Raw genomic sequence first — 15,197 nt, 5'->3', positions numbered from 1 at the left:
TCACAATCCTAGTAGGTATTTCTTTTCCTTCTAAGTCTCATAAGTATATTACTTCATTAGAGAAACATGTACATAAAACTCAAGAATAGAGGCTGACTGCTTAATCAGTATTGGGTTTTCTTTGGCAGGGATAAAATGTGTGGAACTAGCTAGACGGTGTGGATGCACGATACAGTGAATACACTAAACAACACTGAATTGTACATTGGGAGGTGGTGACTTTTATGTAAATTTCACTTTAATTTAAAAATAGAAAATACATAGGGGAAGCGGGGGAGGGTACCTCATCCTGTCTCTGAAAGAAACATAGGGCTGCCTGTGGAACTGTTCCTGGAGAGTGAGAGAAAAGACCCATACATCAACATATTCAAAGTGGAACTTTAGAACTCCATGAATAAGGAGAAATTCTAAAAAAACTTCCAGAGAGAAAAGCAGATAACTTACAAAGGAACAAGGAAGATTGGTAAGAGATTCATTTTAAAAACTGGCTCAAGAAACCATGTTAAGTTGGGATACCTGGGTGGCTTGACGGTTAAGCTCCTGTCTTTTGGCCCAGGGTAGATCCTGGAGTCCCAGGATTGAGTCCCACGTAGGGCTCCCTGCATGGAGCCTGCTTCTCCTCTGTGTCTCTGCCTCTTTCTGTGTCTCTCATGAATAAATAAATAAAATCTTAAAAAAAAAAAAAAGAAAGAAACCACGTAAGCAACATCTTCAAAATGCTGAGATAAGATTATGAGCCTTGGATTTTATGTCCCACCAACTATCATTCATGTGAATGGCAAAATAACATTTTAAAAAAGATTTTATTTATTTATTCATAAGAGACATAGAGAGAGGATAGAGACATAGGCAGAGGGGGAAGCAGGCTCTCTGATGCAGGACAAGGAGCCTGATGTGGGACTCGATCTCAGGAAGCTGGGATCATGACCTATGCCAAAGGCAGATGCTCAACCACTGAGCCACCCAGGTGCCCCTGTGAATGGCAAAATAAAGACAGATGTAGACATGCTAGGTTGCTTATGACCCCAAACTCTAACTGGAAGGTTTATTAAAGTTATAGTTCAACAAAAATTTTTAAAAACTTAGAAGACGTACATTTTTTTTAATAGGGTTTGGATCCAACTCTACAACTCACTAAATGTAGGATGCTAGGAATTTCATTGAACTCCCCTGAATCTGCAATATAAGTGGGAGGACAGGCACCACTCATCCACCAATGAACACTTCGATTGTTTCCATATCTTGGCAATTCAATGAACATGGGGATGCACACACCTTTTTGAATTAGTATTTTAGTTTCCTCCAGATAAATATCCAGAGTGTGTGATTATGTAGTCTCTTCTTGATTATGTAGTCTCTTCTTGAGGTCAAAATAATTTGCAAAACCTAAAACAATACACATCATGATGCCTGGAAATAAGAAAAAAAATGAAAACTATAAACAGAACATTATATAGGAAAAGTCAAGTAATAAGGATAAGTATAAACGGCTAGAGGGAAGGTTCAAAGTTGACAGTAGAAGATGTGAGCTTAATGCAAAATCCTGAAGTTGAGCCAAAACTGTACTTCTGAATTTCTTGGAAGTCAAGGGAAAAAGGAAAATAGAATATATGGCATGGTTCTCATTATACAGTAAAAGGAAGACTGCAAAGTATCAAGGAGAAACAAACTGTGTCAGACTGTATTTCCAGCCCTTCATTTAATTTCCCAGTTCTGAGCTTGAGAAAGTACAGAGATCTCATCAACGCTAGTTCCTGAGACTAATGCTTTAATTTTGCTGGCCAGAGATGGAGCTTCGACAAATGCCCATGTTTCAATATGCCCATATGCCAATATGCCAATATTTTCTTGAATAAGATTTTTTAGAATCAGTTTATAACTAAAATAAACCCAAAACACTTCACTCATTTTCTCCAACCCCTACCCTTTGTCTCTGGCAAGCACTGACCTGTTCATCATATCCATGAAATTGTTTTTTTTTTTAAATATAAGATCACATATAACAGAGGTCATATAGTATTTGTCTTTCTCTTTCTGACTTATTTCACTTAGCATAATTGCCTCAGTTGGCATTATTTTTTATGGATGAATAATACTCATACACATGCACACACAAATACACATCCCACAATTTCTTTATTCACTCATCCACTGATGGACACTTAGGCTGTTTCCATATCTTGGCTATTCAATGAACATGGGGATGCATATACCTTTTTGAATTAGAATTTTGGTTTCTCTCAGATAAATATCCAGAAATGTAATTACTGAATCATACAGAGTTCTATTTTGTATTCTTTTGAGGAACCTCCATATTGTTTTCCATAGTGGCTACACCAATTTGTACACAACCAACAGTGCATCTTTCCCTCCACATTTTCACCAATCCTGTTATTTGTAGTCTTCTTGACAATCATCATTCGAATAGCCATCTCACAGGTGTGAGAGACACCTCATTAGGGTTTTGATTTGCATTTCCTTGATAATAAATGATGTAGAGCATCTTTTCATGTACCTAGTAGAAAAATTTCTATTCAGTTATGATCATTTTAAAATTAGTTTTGTTTTTGTTTGTTTGTTTGTTTTTTGCTATTGAGCTGTATGAGTTCTTTATGTATTTTGGATAAGTTGCTCCTTATCAGATACTTGATTTGCAAATACTTTACCCATTCAGTAAATTGCCTTTTCATTTTGCTGATTGTTTTCTTTGCTGTGCAGAAGCTTCTTAGTTTGATGTAGTCCTACTTATTTATTTTAGCTTTTGTTGCTTTTGCTTTTGGCGTGAGATTCAAAAAATCATTACCAAGACCTATGGCAAGGAGCTTGCCATTTATATTTTGTTGTAGGTGTTTTATGGTTTCAGTTTTTACATTAAAGTGCTTAAGCCATTTTGAGTTAATTTTTGTGTGTGCTATAAGATAGAGGTCCAGTTTCATCCTTTTGCATGAAAAAAGTGGCTAATTACCCCAATATCATTTATTGAGACTGTCCTTTCCTATTGCATATTCTTGGCTCCTTTGTTATAAATTAGTTGACCATATATGTTTAGATTTATTTCTGTCCTCTTTATTATATTCCAATGATCTGTGTATTTACTTTTATGTCAATATGACACTGTTTTATTTACTACAGCTTTGTAATATAATTTGGAAACAGGGAGTGTGAAATCTCCAGCTTTGTTCTTTTTAAGATTGTTTTAGCTATTTGAGATGTTTTGTAGTTCCATACGAATTTTAGGACTGTGTGTTCTATTTCTGTGAAATGCCATTGGACTTTTAATAAGGATTGCATTGAATCTATATATTGCCTTGATAGCATGGGCATTTTAATAATATTAATTCTTCTAATCTATGAACGCGGAAGAGCTTTCAATTTATTTGTGTCGTCTTCAGTTTCTTTTTAAAATGTCTTAGAGGGGGAACCCTGGGTGGCGCAGCGGTTTGGCGCCTGCCTTTGGCCCAGGGTGCGATCCTGGAGACCCGGGATCGAGTCCCACGTCAGGCTCCCGGTGCATGGAGCCTGCTTCTCCCTCTGCCTATGTCTCTGCCCCTCTCTCTGTCTCTCTGTGACTATCATAAATAAATAAAAATTAAAAAAAAAATAAAAAAATAAAATGTCTTAGAGTTTCAATATAAAAACTACAAGCCTCACTAAATCAGTCCTGCCTTAATAGTGAAGAAAGGAGGATGGTCTGAATTTCTCCTTCTTCACTGTAAATTGAAGGGTAAAATTAAAACTGACAAATATGTAAAAACACAACTTATTTCTCTCCACAAAACCTTTAAATGTTGTGCTAAGAGATAGAGCTTCAAAGAGAAATAATTTGTGCCCAGAACACAATTTTTCATTTAAACACAATCTTCATTTTGAAGAGAAAACAAATGGACGTAATATGACCCTGTTGGCCTTATGCCCACTCATGTACCACAAGTGCCATATGAAACCATGAAAGGAACCACATCAAGGCAGATTAGACCACTGGGAACTTCAAGGAAATCATGTCAGCCACACATGATTTATCTGTGGACCTTTGTTAGAAAAAGCAAGCTGAGTGGCTCAGGGCTAATGGGAAAAGTCATCAAGTTGGAAGTCAGCTTTTGAAATGACATGAAGAAGCAAAAATCTAAAGAGTTTGGAAATGTCATCAATTTCATATACTTGGGAATCAATTTCATATACATTTACAGAATAAAAAAACAGAGCATAACGTTGTTTAGTGTACTTAAAGCTTTATCAACCTCACAAATTGGACAACTTTTTATTCTCTCTTTTCAGCCCAAGGAAAAACTTTTTAATTAGTGTATTTTTATTTTTACACATTGACAATATAATAAATATTCCTTTTTTGCATTTAAATATTTCTGGAATCTCACATACATCATCTATAATCTGTAAGTCAGTGTTGTGTAGTGTGTGAAGAAACTGATGGTGCAGCCATACTGCCTGGGACGGTATCCCAGGTGCACCATTTAACAGACATGTGACATTTGTCAAATATTTACTTTCCTGTGTTTGGTTCCCTCAACTTGAGAATGGTAAACTAGTACACATTTCATCAAGCCATTGTGAGGTTTGAATGAGATACAATAATCAAATTTCTCACAACCCTCCTTTGGTACAAATTAACACCAACAAGAAATAGCTATTAAAATCCCCATGTCAACCGCACAAAATAGATCTTCATCCTATAAAGACCTTGAAGGAGAAAGTAACTGGCCCAAGAACTCACAAGTGGTGGATAGAGATGGTGGAGATAATGCAAATCCAGTGGAGTCTGGCTACAAAATGCCCAATCTAAGTATTCACTAAAAGAGACTATTTCATATCTTCTCGTATCACAGTAATTTGAATTTACATTCGGATGCGAGAAACAGGAAGGCAAGAGCAACTGTGCCTTCTACTTGTTATAGGTTTTCTGGTGTGACCCAGTTTAGCGTCCTGGAGATACATGGCAAAAATTGCTGAAAGAGAGGAAACTGACATTTACAAAGCACTTAAGAAATGTCTGCTGAGAACTATGGCCAGATACTAAGATAAATTACCTTTCTATTTAATCTTTACAATAATCTCAAGAGGCAGGTGTTAACATCCCTGTTTTACAGATGTTTTACAGATGTTGCCTAGAGGATTTTTTTTTTCCTTCCCTCAGACTGTGTTTTCTCTTTATGGAACAAATGCAGCAATTGAGAGCAGGATTTCAAAGCCAAATCAAACTTGGTAGGAAACTTGGGTCTGCAGACTGTTGGCAGAGGGAAAGGCGACAGAGAGTTGGGCAAAATGGGTGAAACAGAGTGAGAGATACAGGCTTCCAATCCTGGAATAAATAAGTCATGGGAATAAAAGCATAGCAAAGGACATATAGTCAATAATATGATAATAGCATTGTGTAGTGACAGATGATAGCTACATTTGTGGTGGGCACAGCATTGCATTCAATAAAAGGAAATTGATCCCTAGACCTGAAACTAATGTAACATTGTGTGTCATCTATACTCAAACACAAAAATTAAAAAGAAAGAAACTTGGGGGGCACCTGGGTCGGTTAGTCAGTTAAGCATCCAACTCTCGATTTTGGCTCAGGTCATGATCTCAGGGTTGTGAGATGGAGCCCTGAGTTAGGCTCCATGCTGGGCATGGAACCTGCTTAAGATTCTCTCTCTTTGTGCTTGCTTCAGCAGCATATATGCTAAGATTCTCTCTCTTTCACCCTCCCTTTGCTCCCTCTGCCCCTCTCAGCCCTCCCGCCACAAAAGAAAGAGACTTGGTTCTACTACTTACTGAAATGCACGATTTTCAGTTATTAAACGTCTCTGAGTTTCATCTATAAAATGCATATAGTGAATACAGCCTTTATCAATGGATAATTATATTAAACGAGACAATACGTTTGAAGCCCTCTACAGGAACCACAGTAAGCAGTCAATAAATGTTAGTCACTATTTTTGTTGTGATTTTGTTATCACTATTAATATGAGTTTTAATGGAGTCAGCTGAAGTGAAAGGACCTTTATTAAATTTTAGCCTGTCAGTGTCTGCTTTAAAATGAAAAATAGCCTCTCTAAAATGGAAAGGCTTTGGGAGTCGATTATGTAGGTAATCAGTTTCTACAACTCCACGGGACAGTACTTGTCCAAAATAATCATTATTTCAGTAAGAAAGTCACTAGAACTGTTTTACATAAAACAGTAGAAATATTACTTCCTAACAGGAGTGTTGCCTATAAGTTTATGGGAATAGTCAGCATGTGATGTGGAGATAGAAATTTGTATGCAAGGAGTGTTTCTTCTCAAATGAAAAGATCTGACCTCAAGAGGGACTGTGAAGCTAAACCTATTGAGATTTTATCATCATTTGCAGATTGCACTTCAGAAGTTCAAAATCCCTAAGGGAGGAGAACTTCACACATAATATTTTAATCTCATTCTGTTTTAGAAATTATGATAAATTACTTTTTATCCAGAATGATCAGTGAATTGAAGGTGCTACTTATAACCCAATAATATTTGTCAAATGTCCTAAATTAAAGTCTAGAATATTCACATCAAATATTATACCGTAAAGAGTGTAATATGAGAACTTCAGTGAGTAAAATGTTTTCTTTGGCGGTTCTGAAACCACTTTAGATTCTTAGAGTTCTCGGTGTTATTTTTATGAACCTTTATTATGATAGCATAAATTTCAGTGTAAAGGAAAGAAGCTTTTTACCCAGGGAGAGCTGTTCCAATTTGAACTGGGCCATGCTGGAATTTTATGGCTTCTTTTTGCAAGGAGATTCAAGCAAAGGCTGCAGGATTGCTGGCCTGGAAGTTTCCAAAAACAGATCTTAGCATAGGATGAGGAATCCTAGAATTGATGTTTCCCAGAGTTGATTTCCTATGGCTGCCATTGAACAAAGTCCACAGACCTGGTGGCTTAAAACAACAAAAGTTTATTTTCTCTAGTTCCAGGTGAAGATCTTGTTAGGGCTGATTTCTTCTATGGCTTATAGATGGCCACCTTCTGCTATGCCTTCGTATGGTTTTCCTTCCACGTGTGTCTGTGTCCTAATCTTCTCTTTTCGTAAAAACACCGGTCACATTGGATTTGGGCCAACCCTAATGACTAATTTTACCCTGGTAATTTCTTTCAAGACCCTTATCTACAAATACAGTTCTATTCTGAGGTACAGCATGTTAGGACTTCAATGGAAGTCCTGGGTTTGGAGGTTAGAGGGTGGTATAGAGCACAATTCAGTCCCTAACAGTGGTTTTGCAGGAGAAGCTCTTCCGGTCCTGGTTAAAGATTGTGAATTCCTCAGCTCCACTACTAAAGAATGATTCATTAAGTCAAAGGAACTGCATTTTTAACCAGTGTCTAATAGGAGTTGTTCTTTTGCAAATGGCATAAGATCTGTCTCAAGCTGCATCATTCAAATAAATAATTGAACATTTGAAGAGTAAAACTTTAGGCTGGATCAAGAGCCTAAAGGATACTATAACATGATTCTATAGTATAAATGATGCCATAATAGCCTGGCTTCTCTTTTTATGTTGCTTCCACTTGCTTTCTCAGTGTTGCCTCCATTTCTCAGTACCCTTCTGTTTGGAAGATGGCTTGGTCCAGCCCCTGTATCTTCAGAGGTTCATATATAGTGGGGTTGAGGGTAAATCTGATTAACTCTTTACTATAAAGAAACAAAATGAATGCTAAGTGGCAAAAAATGGACCCTAAATGGCAAAATAGAGAAAGGATAAGAATATGTGAGTTTCCATGCTTTGGAAGTGACCTAACATAAAAGATACAAAATGTACAATTATACAAAGTATAATTGCAAGTTTACTTTAGCAACAGATTAATAATACTAGTATTTATTTAAATTTAACTTAGTGCTTAGTATGTGTTAGCCTTTATGCTAAATCCTTCACGTGTATTTTTATATTCACGTTAGGTAAAATCATTATCAACATTTTACAGACGGGGAAACTAAGTCTCCCAGGGGCTGCACTTGCCCAAGATAGCAGAACTAATAAAGCAGGCAGACCTGGGACTTGTGTCTTAGTACTTTAGGTTTCAAAGTTCCTGCTTTGAAGTGTCACTTTTTGCTACCTCGTTAACATACTATCTATCAGAGTTAGCTCTCTCTCTCTTCAAAAACAAACAAACAAACCCAAAAAACAACAACAACAAAAAGAAAATTAATTAAAAAATCTTTTCCTTGTAATTTTTTCTTTCGGTTTTATTGAGATATAGTCAACATACCGCACCTTATGTTTAAGATGTACAGCATGATGACTTCACATATATGCATTGTAAAAAGATGACCACAAGTAGTCTAGTTATCATCCATTAGCTTATATAGACACGAGAATAATAGGTTTTTTCTTTTTCCTTCAGATGAGAACTTTCAGGATTGATTCTCTTAGCAACTTCCAAGTATGCCATATGCAGTGCTAACTGCTGTCATCATGTTGTACACTACTTTACAGTTACCTCTCCTTGGCAGAACCGAACTCCCTCAAATTTCAGTGGTTTTAATATGACAGCAGTGTGGGGGTTGAATGGGAAGCACTGTTATTTATTATAATTATCAGCATGCACTAGAAAGACCACTTATCTGACATCAATTTGCAAAGTTGCCTTACAAACTCAATAAACAATGTCATTATATCTCCTTTTTTTAAAATTTTTTAAAATTTATTCATGATAGTCACACAGAGAGAAAGAGAGAGAGGCAGAGACACAGGCAGAGGGAGAAGCAGGTTCCATGCACCGGGAGCCCGATGTGGGATTCGATCCCGAGTCTCCAGGATCGCGCCCTGGGCCAAAAGCAGGCACTAAACCGCTGTGCCACCCAGGGATCCCTCATTATATCTCCTAAACACTAGCCACAGGAGTCTCCACAAGGCAACAGCTTATTAATTCTACTCAATGTGGACAAAAGGGGAAAAAAAAAAGAATTCAAAAATGCTTCTTTATTCCCTACTGAAGCTATGCATCCTACCATATGACTAGTTCACTTGATGACCTTACCAACTAGCAGACCAAGATGCCTAAAGCAGTCAGTGTGTGTTGTCCTTATTCAGCTAAGTACATTTATTTTACTACTGAATTGCACCAAAGTGTAGGTAGGTCTTTCCCTGGAATTAGAGCAGGATGCTTGTGTCTTTTTGCTGAGAAAATGCATATAAATGCCCGAACCAGTTTAGTGGTCTTTACCAAAAATAGCTTGGCCTTTTGACTCACCCAGGCTGCCAGTAAACTCTGTTTTTTTTTTCCCCCTCTCCACAGATAGGCTAAATCTAGTAACATCACGTCAGTGCATTCCAAATTGGATGCAGCATTGAATTTGTTTTAGTTTGGGAATCCTTGTTATCAGTTCATATACTGTATCAGAGAACACTGAGACAGGAGGGGTCTGGGAGATATTCAATATTCAGCCCAGCCTCATAGATTTATAGATAAGGAAACAGAAGCCCAGAAAGGTTAAGTGACCCACATAAGGCCACATTGCTGGTAAGTGGCAGACTCAAAATAACTCTGGGCTGCTGATGTGTGAAGCAATCTGGTTTTTGTCAGAGTCTCAGCAGGAGGTCTCATGGGTGGGATAGGACAGGTCCCCCTCAAAAGTAGTTTGGGAGAGTGATCGCAAGGTCTGAATCCTGGCTGCTGCTGTATTTATAGAATTTTCAGGAAGGAATGTTCGAGAATCAAATGATATGAAACCTATGAAAACAAATAAATATTTTAATGCTTGGACTTGGCCTTGGTTGTGGGTGGCCCTCTTAATGGGGCCTGGGGAAGAAGCTAATTCACATCAGCAAGTTACTCTGCGATCTCTCACAGCACCTGAGTCATTCCTGTGGCTTGCCGGCTTGTGGAAGCCCTCCCGCCTCCCTAGGTGGCCAAGTGTACCCACTTTGTGCAAGGAAACAAAACCAGCAGCCTGCCCTTCACCCAGCAATCAGAACCTCTGGATTTCTCCCCATACTTTTACTGATGGACACAGGTTTCATTTTCACACAGATCTCTTCTTTGCTCTCTCAAGTCTTTCTATCATCTGCTTGGATTTCAGGAGAGGTTTTGTTGTGTTTTGTTTTTAACAGAGAAGGATATAAATTATTTCTTTTTGAATTCAACTTGCAATGGCTGTCTGTAATGTAACGATGGAACTTTTTTTTTATTTTTTTTAATTTTTTATTTTTTTCAATTTTTATTTATTTATGATAGTCACAGAGAGAGAGAGAGAGAGAGAGAGAGAGAGAGAGAGAGAGAGGCAGAGACACAGGCAGAGGGAGAAGCGGGCTCCATGCACCGGCAGCCCGACGTGGGATTCGATCCCGGGTCTCCAGGATCGCGCCCTGGGCCAAAGGCAGGCGCTAAACCGCTGCGCCACCCAGGGATCCCCTGTAACGATGGAACTTGCAGTTAGAAAATGAAACTTAGTCACACTCAAGAAAGCAAATATGCCTTTGCTGAGTATATACGAAATGTCTCTTTAAATCAATATCCTGAGAGTAATTAAAACTTGTATAGAGTCATTTCAATTTTTTTTAAAAAAAGTAAATCAGGGACAGATCCTGGAGCAACACTTCTTGTGTGTGCTGATTTTGCAGGTGAGGAAACCAAGCCTTGGAAAAGAAGGGTCTTGGGTTAGGTTGTGAAATTGAGAAGGCAAAAATAAGAGTTTGGACCTAGATCTGAGGCTCCCCAGTGACTATGCTCTTTCCATTTTGTTAGACAATCAACCCCTACGGACTTGACTATCAAATGGCTGACTTCAGGAATAAGAAAATAAAAATCTGGTACCCAGAGTCCTCACAATCATTATATCTTTTGCTCTTAAATCTTATATCTTTTGCAAAGCCTTGGGAGGAAACTGGATGTCATTGCCCCTATTTTAAGGAAAGATATCTGGAAAAAAAATAAGAAAAGACACCTGAGCATTAGAGAAGTTAGTTGACTTGCCCGAAGTTGCCTGGGCAGAAGTAATTGACGTGGGACCTAAATCAACACCTTTACACTAGAGTAAGGTGGATAGTGAAAAGCATTTGGTATGTGGGTCAAGAGACCCAGGCTCAATCAAGTTCCAGCTATTCACTCCATTTATTTGAAGTGTATCTTAGACAGATTACAGATTGCTTTTCGAAAGTTTAAGTTACACCGCTTTGCTTTTACGAAAGACCTACATTAGTACGTACCTGTTTTCACTAACCAAAAGAAATACAAAGAGAATTAAGTGTCATAAAGGTGAGTGGCACAAGTCATTGAAGACAGCTATGAACATCATTTCAAAACCCTGGGCTTTTGAAATCACCTGAACCTGGCTTTGATTCCCTGGTCTGCCACTTAGTAACTGAGTGACCTTGGCCAAGGGTTAGGGTAGAAAGGTTCTTTACATAATCATACTTATTTAATTCTCTCTGTTGTCATAGTTCCAATTGAATTTGCACTTTGCAAAGAGAAATCCTCTGGCTGAATATCATAGCAGGTTTCAGTAACTGTAATATATATAATAAATATTTAGGGAAAAACTCTTTGTGTGACCAATTACAACAGAGAGAAGTCTAAGTCTTTATCAAATTATATTTTTCATCTATTTTTTTTATAAATCTCCCAAGTCAGATGACTTTAACATTGTGCTTGACAAGAAAACTGTATTTCAATATTGCTTGAAGATTCAAAGTCAGGAACCACATAAACGGAAATGGTGTACGGAATAAATTAGACTTTGTAACAGGTTCTAGTTCACTGGTTTTAAGGCTCCTCTGAAATGTTTCCTTGGCCCCAAATGGCAAAATTGTTTCCAAAAACAATTTTTGATAGATTTTTAAAAGGTGAATTTCTGATGTTGTCATCACAAACTGATTATACTGTAAATAGAATGAATGATTGGCATCACTGAACATAGGCTGAATTAGTTAGATATTCTTTTTATAGAGGATGCTTAGGAAGCAGTGCAGATAATTTAGAGATATCTGGCAATTGTACCTTCTCTCTTCTTGTTTGATCATAGTTGTGCCACTTACCCTATATCCTTATCTCTAAAGTTGAGATAAGTTGCCCAGATTCTCTAACTTTTCCACATCTTAGCACACATGGAAAATTGTAATATTCACCTAGCACACTGAAGCAAATGGATGAGGCCAGAGGAAACTTGCTAGAGGTTCTCAACTACGCTGAGCTGGTTAGCCTTCTTGGGGAGATCAATATTTCATCACTTAACAACTAGGAGAATCCTTTAATTTATCATGTGGATACAGATGCTTCTGAGAGTTGAATTGTGCATGTTAATAATAACTAATAGCTAATAATAACTAATAATGTACCACTAAGATTGGTACATTAGGGATTTTACCAGGCAAATCAAGACATATTTAACCTAACTATAACCCATTCACAGTAAGCAGCATGATTTGGGGGGAGCTCTAGACTCAAAATAGTATTACATATATTCTCATGAGGATAAAAGGTACAGCATAGGGAATACGGTCAATGATATCATAGTTGTGTTGTCTGGTGCCAGATGGTAGCTACCCTTGTGGTAAGCATGGCAAAACCTATAGACGTGTAGAATCCTTATGTTGTTTACCTGAAACTAATGTAACATTGTGGTCAACTACACTTCAGTTTTTAGAAAGTGGTTAGCTGCTGTTATTTATAGGAAATCTAAGTGGGGAGAAGTGTTCTGACCTCTACGAAAAGAATTGCCTCCAAATGAGGTACTTGTTCAGCCATGATGCCTACCATTGATTCTAGCAACTCCAACTATAGGTTCAAGGGAGGACAACCAACAACTATGATCTCAAGAATCCTAAATTACCTTTTCTAGTGTCATGTACTTGTTGCTTGTTTCAAGTTCAGTTTTTTCCCTTTTCTCTCACAGCTGCCAAGGACGACCCTTGAGGGAACCCTGTGATGAGTAGTAATCTTTCTGAGGCTGTTATTTTTAGCTTCCTCAGCATTCCACCTGTATGCTATTAATTTCACTGCAGCCCAAGTCTCTCTCTTAAATTCCGTACTCTTATTCTCAATTTTCTTTTGAATGTATCCATCCAAATTTCCACCCCATTCTTCAAACTCTACATACTCAAAGGGAGCTCTATTTTCAATTTCATCCACACCAGCCTTTTTCCTAGTTTATGTTTCTAACTTGTGTATGACACCATTAAGTCACTCAACTCACTTCCGAGTAATCCTAGATTCCTTTCTCCTATACTCTTCTTGGTCAACCCAGACTCAGCCCACTAATTCTTCTCCCAAAATAGCTTTCAAGCTGGTATTTCATCTATATTCTGTCTAGATTTTGAGTATGATTATATATCACCTCTTTGTTGAAAAGACTTATTTGTTGGTCTTTATTACTCTAGTTCCAGCACTGTTCACAACTGCTCACACACTTGTTTAAACATGCAGATATCAGTGTATTTTTTCCATGCTCAAAATCCTTCAATGATATCTGCCAAAGGGTGAAATGTGAAATAATTTTCATCTCATAGAAATATCCTTGAGATCAGATCTCTAAGTGTCAAGCCTAATTTTTCTCAATCCTTTTCACTTTATACTGCATCAGACACTTCTTGTGAGCTATGTCAAACTTCTCAATGCTCACCTCTTATTTCAGTCACGGTCATGTTACCATGACCAGTTTTATATAGAACTTGACTAGCTTCACTCAGATGCATTTGGAAAATGCCTCACCTTGTACTCAAGTCACATAATTTTTCCTTCCCTGGGACATATCTGTCATCAAAACAAGGGGATCTCCCACTATCAGGGACAGGCAGCCCCAAACTATAGGATATTCATACACATTGAATCACCTTGATGTACGGGGGGAAGAGCCTAGACCAAAAGTTCAGAGAGATATTTTATAAATCTCTTTCTTCTGTAGGTTATGAAGGTTTAGCATGTGTCACCTGTGCCAACGGCCAATGTAACAATATTTATTTATTTTTCTCTCTTTTCATTTTTTTAGTCTCTCCATAATTCTTGATATGCAAGGTTACTTCCAAATAGATTATCTTTGTGTAAGTCTTCAGCTGAGTCTTTATTTTCAAAAAAATATGAAAGACCATAGTTACTAAGAATGTTCATGTAAAACAAATCCCTGTGATGAGACTTTGAAGTTGGATTACTCATAGATCAGAAAGGAGTAAAACTCTGATTACTTAAGGAAAGTGGGTGGTGATAATCTTTGACATGCAGTAGCATAATGATTAAGACTATCACATATAGTAGATTGTGATGAAGTATGGGTAGGAGGAACATTGGATTATATGGTAGCTTAAGCATTTGATTGGCATAGAGCTCTCTAAATCATAAAGATTCTTCTTCGTATCATACCACATTGGATAACTTTGTGTAGATGGACCTCGAGATCATGAAGTTGCCAAAAATATAACTACTCCTGTAGGACACATGTGAGCCAGAATCACAGGATAAGAAATGAACTCCACAAAGATTTAGAATGCTGCTACATTAGTGAATATTTTGATGTTGGTACATTACATGGACAATAGTTTAAAGGGACTGCTGCCACACCAAAGACCCAGTCATGGATAATAATTATAAGTGAGATTGGTGGGGAAAATCCTACGAAGGGTCAGAGTTTGTTCACTTTGTATGGATGGGGAAATGGCTTGAGGTATGCATATGGATTAATTCATAGCTATTAGAAAATAATTTGCCTATTGGTCATAAACATAGAATGATTAAGACAAACAGAAGGGCAAAAAAGGGGTATGCATAGGATTCATATGGATAGACCTCCAGTAGTAAACACAAATCATGAGGAAAGCATGAATCAAAAAGGAGGCACTCAACGATAATTGGAGAGGATAATAGCCAGCTCCACTTTTTGCTTGGCATTGGCACAATGGGCTTATGAATTAAGTGGCTGTGGTAACAGATACAGTCTATATGCACAGACACAGTAACATGAGATGCCTCTCCCCAAGGCTGACCTAGGTACTTCTGTGGCTAAATTCACAATCTGTAAGCATTAGAGACTAATACTGAGCTCTTGTAATGGTACTTTTGCTCAATGAAGCTAGTCAGTAGCTTGGTGGTTTGTCGATTGCATCAAACCTCTTGATTTTTCCTTGCTGGAATTATTATATGGAAGCACATGGGTTGCCTTTTGTGCCTTCTGTGCTACAAGCAGCACCACAATTTGGAGGCTTATAGAATGCCTGAAATATCATCAGAACCATGAGATC

Source organism: Vulpes lagopus, chromosome 9 (genome assembly GCF_018345385.1).
Source record: "Vulpes lagopus strain Blue_001 chromosome 9, ASM1834538v1, whole genome shotgun sequence".
NCBI classification, from domain to species: Eukaryota; Metazoa; Chordata; class Mammalia; order Carnivora; family Canidae; genus Vulpes; species Vulpes lagopus.
This window is presented reverse-complemented; position numbering follows the sequence as displayed.